This window comes from Apium graveolens, chromosome 10 (assembly GCF_009905375.1).
Source record: "Apium graveolens cultivar Ventura chromosome 10, ASM990537v1, whole genome shotgun sequence".
Classification (NCBI taxonomy): Eukaryota; Viridiplantae; Streptophyta; class Magnoliopsida; order Apiales; family Apiaceae; genus Apium; species Apium graveolens.
In genome coordinates this window covers 134950111-134956358 of record NC_133656.1, presented here as the reverse complement: position 1 = coordinate 134956358, position 6248 = coordinate 134950111, and the positions used below count along the sequence as shown (strand labels likewise).

The 6248-nt window shown below is 39.7% G+C and overlaps 1 non-coding gene across 1 annotated transcript; it reads left to right on the top strand.

Moving 5' to 3' along the window:
* Positions 1–1850: 1850 nt before the first annotated feature.
* Positions 1851–1957, top strand: LOC141694594 (small nucleolar RNA R71). The gene has a single exon (XR_012563884.1). It is a non-coding gene; the product is annotated as a small nucleolar RNA R71 (small nucleolar RNA).
* Positions 1958–6248: the final 4291 nt, after the last annotated feature.

The following is a 6248-nucleotide window of genomic DNA, read 5'->3' as shown; positions in this document are numbered from 1 at the left end:
CATCATCAAAAATATATCCCAACCCGTTATCATGGGGTGCACCTAAGAATGAATAACTCAAGTGATCTGGTAGTGGGTGAAGCTCAAGTATGGAAAAATCTTCAATAGACGGCTCGAGACGGTCTTGAGAAAATTTCAGCTCCGCTAACCCAAGAGAATCGAATGGCATATCTAACTTCCTCTTCCATGGAGGTGCATTCAAAACCTGCAGTTGCTCTACTTTAAAGCACTCCTCTTTAGCTGTGGGTAACTTTATTTCCTTGAACACATTAAAAGTGACCTTTTGATCGTAAACCTTCATCGAAAGCTCTCCTTTTTGCACATCGATCATAGTTCGACCTATAGCCAAGAATGGTCTTCCCAAGATGATGGGAATCTTCTTATCTTCCTCGAAATCAAGAATTACAAAGTCAGCAAGGAAGAAGAGTTTATCCACCTTGACCAAGACATCCTCCACTATACCTCGTGGATAAGCGATGGAATGGTCAGCTAGTTGCAATGACATGTATGTTGGTTTCGGATCAGGCAGACCAAGCTTCATGAAGATAGATAAGGGCATCAGATTGATGCTAGCTCCTAAATCACATAAACACTTGTCGAACGACAAGTTTCCGATGGTGCAAGGAATAGTGAAACTTCCAGGATCTTTAAGCTTCAGAGGCAACTTCTGTTGCAGCACATCACCGCATTCCTCTGTTAGAGCAACTATCTCTAAGTCATCGAGCTTCACTTTTCTAGAGAGAATACCTTTCATAAACCTCGCATAGCTAGGCATCTGTTCAAGAGCTTCAGCGAAAGGTATGTTGATATGAAGTTTCTTGAACACCTCCAAAAACTTCTCAAACTGCTTATCCAGCTTTTTCTTTTGCACCCTCTTAGGAAAAGGAGGTGGAGGATAGATCTGTTTCTCCCCTATATTACCCTCAGGAGGAGTGTGTTCCACAGTAGTCTTCCTTGGTTCCACCTCTACTTCCTTCTGCACATCTTCTTCAGCCAAAACTTCAGATTCTGGAACTTGAGACTTTTCAGGCTCTTCGTCTTGCTGAATTTGGGGGCTTACAACCTTTCCAGACCTTAAGGTGATGGCGTTCACCTGTTCTTCAACTTCCCTCTTGCCTGGATTGGCTTCTGTATCACTAGGAAGCATTCCTGGTGGCCGATTCAATAAGGCATTAGCAATTTGCCCTATTTGGTTCTCCAGAGTCTTGATAGAAATAGCCTGGCTTTGGCATATTAGCCGCAACTCCTCCAATTCAGAAATTTCATTTGAAGATAGACACGCACCATGAGTTTATTGTTGAATTTGGAGTTGTTGTCTTGGTGCAATTTGTTGTTGAAAACCAGGAGGGTTGAATATCTTATTTCCAAACTGCTGGAATGGCTGTTGCGTCGCATTCTGATTGTTGTTCTAGCTGAAGTTAGGATTATTCCAGTTTTCAGGCTGATAAGTGGCAGGAACTGGCTGCTGCGATCTCTAAAAATTGATCACAAGCTGAGCTGAGTCACTAGATATAGCGCATTGCTCCGTCACATGAGGACCTACACACAACTCACAAACACTAATTATCCGCTTAACACCCAAGTTAGCCAGATAATCGATCTTCATAGACAACGCCTTTAGTTGAGCAGTGATAGGCGAAGCTGTATCCACTTCAAGAACTCCTGCTACCTTGCCCTGTGGAAATCTCTGGGTTGGATACTAATATTCATTAGCAGCCATCAGTTCAATTAGATTATAAGCTTCCTCATAGCTCTTTTCCCATAATACTCCGCCTGATGCTGCATCGAGCATGGGTCTGGACTGTGCTCCTAACCCATTGTAAAAATAAGTGATGATCATCCAATTAGGAATTTCATGATGAGGACACTTCCTAAGCATCTCCTTATAGCGTTCCCAAGCTTCACATAGCGATTCTCCCGTTTGTTGCGCAAATTGAGTAATAGCATTCCTGAGTGCAGCTGTCTTCGCCATAGGGAAGAATTTAGTAAAAAACTTCTGAGCAAGATCTTCCCAAGCAGTAATCGAACCAACTGGTAGAGAGTGTAACCAGCTCTTAGCCTTGTCCCTCAAAGAGAATGGGAACAGTCTCAGCTTCACAGCATCTTCAGAAACACCGTTGAACTTGAAGGTGTCGCAGATCTCAATGAAATCCCTAATGTGCATATTGGGATCTTCCGTTGAAAAACCCCCAAACTGGATTGATTTTTGCACCCGTTGAATTATGCCAGACTTGATCTCAAAGGTATTAGCTGTGATAGCTGGCTGGACAATGCTAAATTGAATGTCATTGATCTTGGGTTGAGAAAAATCCATCAAGGCTTTCATTCGTGCTGCTGGATCTCCCATTGTAATGAGTACCTGAAACACAAACAAATAAACCGTGAAAGTAAAAGAATCCGAGTCAGTGAACTTTAATGACCACTGATGACAAGCACATAAACTAAAAATTAACACCGAGTCCCCGCCAGCGGTGCCAAAAACTTGTTAGGGCGAAAACACGCGCTAATATTCACGCAAGTATACGCGTTTGCAAGTAGTATAACATATAAATCGGATTCGTTCCCACAGAGACTGGTTTAGGTTAAGTTCAATTTATGCACCTATGCAACAATGTATGGTTATCGCTCAATGCTAAGACAAATAACAAATTGGGTTTTGATTAAACTAAGAGATTATACTAAATAACATTAACTAAGAGAATTGAGGTTGAATTACTATATATGGCAAACATGGGATCCTAACTTCATTAAATACTTCATTCAATAGCCTTTTCATTCTTAACCTTAGCATGTGATGGTGATGACACTAATCAGATAACACGAAACTGATAAACGCCAACTTTCGTTGCACGAGTACCATTCTACCAGACATCCACAAAAGAGATAGAATCTGAATAGGCACCAATTATATTGAGACCCTATATGTCTATAGAATTTGACAACATAACGGTTTAAGCACAAGTTATCAATCTTGATTACATAGCGCAAGTAAAACGGTTAGAGTTACCTACGAATCATGCATACACATACATGAACCTATACTAGCATGGCAAATTCTAAACCTCTATATTCACTGTCGCTTCAATAGAGATTAACACTCTATCTTATATGTTAGCTACGCACATAAGACGAATAAGCACAACCAATACTAGGATATCATACAATCACCACATACCAAAATATCAAAAAAAATTAACTATTGAAATCCATAAGTAAATCCGCTAGAATCCCATGATAACGATTATCCCATAATTGAACTCATCGTCACTATGGGTTCCAATGAAAGCATGGTATAAACAAGGTCTTAATAAACTGAATGATAATTAAAGTACGAATAAACGAGATCTAGGTTCAACAAGAACAAAAACGAGCATCCAAATTTACAACTAATTCAAAGAATCACAAGTTGAAAACAAGATCTTCTTTTTCGGAGTTGTTCTGTGCTTTTAGGTCTTCTCCTTGGTATCCCAATCTTCCCGGATGATGAAAACCCTTTTTTAAGTATATATACGCCCCTAGTGGACCTGGACCCTTAAAATTGTCAAATTCCACTAAAAAAAGGCTTTTTCAGCGTAATCAGCGACCAGCCGCGCCTTAGGCGGCAGCTCAGCTCTCTGGGCGGGCGCTCAGCTCTCCTGGGCGGAAAAATTTCTGATGAATCTTGTTTTGGCCATAAGTTGATTTCTACTGTCAGAATTAGGCGATTCAACTGCCCACGCGAAGCTAACGAGATTCCCTACAACTTGACAATGACCTTGGCTTCCAAATATGATCACTTTTTATCATATTTTCTTTAAAAGCTCATTTCTTCATATAACTGAGACCTGAAAGGCAATAACACAAAAACACATCAAAATACCAACAACTTGAGTCCAAAAAACCAATTTAAGCTTGTAATGAAGCATTCCAAGTGGATATAAAATCCACTTATCACCTGCGAACTCCCACCAGCAAATGTCTTATCAGCTAGCCTTCCACCTGGCAGATGGTCATAAGAATATCCAAGCCCCTTAGGATTGGGCTTCCCACCATACCACTCTGTCATGTTCAACAATGTCGAACTGTCGATAGGAGCACTAGGAAGCTGTAGCTGCTCATGTGCGGGCCAATGAACACCAACTGGCACGCACAGCTTCATCACAACTGACGCATAGGGTATAGAACCCGTAGTACCTCCTCCCAAGAACCTCATAATACCCTGGTAAATCACCATCCCCAGATCCATATAGTCCGCCTAAGAATACCCCACAACAGACGAGTACACTCCACAGTAATCTCATGCACATGAGAAGATGGTATGATGTTAGCATATAACGAATTTCAAGCACGTGCAAACCTGTTCATGCACGAGGCAGGGAATGTGGAATAATCAGTCGTTCCCCTCTTAAACTTCCAATGAGTCTAAGGTAAACAAAAAGTACAATAATTAGATTCAGATTGAAGTTCTCTGGAGTCTTATCATTCCAAGTATCCTGACTGGGCTTCCTCGCGGGTTGTTCAATCACCCTCCTTATCGCATCAGCACTATACTCCACAGTCATCCCCCTAACCACAGTAAAACCATTCTTCTCCGCCTTTACATTAGCATAGAACTCGTGAATCACACTCATGGGCACAACAGCGGGAGCCTAACAAAAAGGAACCCAGCCCATCTCCAACAACTTACCATCCTTCCCTTATGGCAAAAAACCTCGCTCCTTGGCAATAGGCTTTGAGAGAAGCCTCGTGTACTCCTCTTCAGCCTCGGGAGTTGAAAACCTTGGCCTCACACACCCCGCACTCGAAGAATCGGTGGTGCTGCTGCTTACTTGAGTTCTTTGTCTCTTGGGTGCCATTGGGATTGAATAAGAGAGAATAAATGTTAGTCCCTAACAATATAACAAGAATTACAGAAGAGGGGGGGTTGAATGTAATTCTGGCTACTTTTTGTTATCAATGGAAAATGGTTCTAACTTAATAATATATAAGTGTTTGATTTGCAAGGTGCGGAATGAAGAGTTAGATAAATCAAAACACAAGTAATAAAAATACAAGTCTTTAAAACTTTCTGGTGGATTTAAAAGTAACCACCAGATATATATATATATATATATATATATATATATATATATATATATATATATCAAGAGAACCCTATGGAGCTTGAATAGCTCACAGCTGCTTACAAATATGAACAACTAAACTTACAGAGAAATGCTATAGGATACAACTTACAATTGTTTCTCTGAGAATTTATTTGCTTAGTCTTCTTGTTGTTCAACTTGCTACTCTTGGTTTATATATCACCAAGATTACATAGTAATAAGACAAGATAATAAAACAAAACCTATCAAGTCTAATACCATGCTGCTTCACTACTCTATTCCAGCAACTTTGAATATCTTCATAATAGCATGGAAATGGTAATGCTTCTTTGTTCTAAAAAATCCAGCTGAATAGGCCGCCACATTCCTTTTACAAACACTCGACGCATGTGACTGTGTTATCACTGTCAACAGATGTTTGAATTAATCATCCGTCGGGTACATGATTATCATCCGTCGGGTTGCCTTGTTGATCATCCGTCGGGTAGCTTTGTAGATCATCCGTCGGGTAGCTTTGTTGATAATCCGTCGGGTAGCTATTTGGAACTTCAGTTCATTTCATTTATCCAGAATTACAAGACATCTTATATTTATAATTAATCAACCTATTCTACATATCTAAATTAAAGTCAACATGACTTATATGCTACTACAGAATCTATACAAAGGTGTTTGCAAAATGTGCTACATGACTTATTGTTACATAAGCTACTCACTCGATGGATGTCAAATCATCATCCTTTGGGACTATATTGAGTCATCCGTCGGGACTATATTTGATAATCCATCGAGTGCTACATTTTTCACTAAGTTGAATCTACTAAGGTGTTTTGTTAATGTAATCATCAAGTTCACAACATATTCCCAACAATCTCCCCCAATTTATGTATACTAGAATTGTAGGCATAAATTAAGAGAAACATGATGATAACAAAACACTCTAAAAATACAGATTTAAAAAGTAGTAGATAAAACTAAAAAGTGCTGCAATAGTTACAGAAAAATTTACAAGCCAAAGTGTACAAAGATTTGCTCACAATTATTTTCAAGGTGCTCCTCTAGTCTGAGCAGATTGATCTATCTCCTTGATTTTCTGGATTTCTTCCCAAGACTCCTGTTGTTTTCTTCTATATGATTTTGGAGCTGTCTGTGGAATTCAAGTTC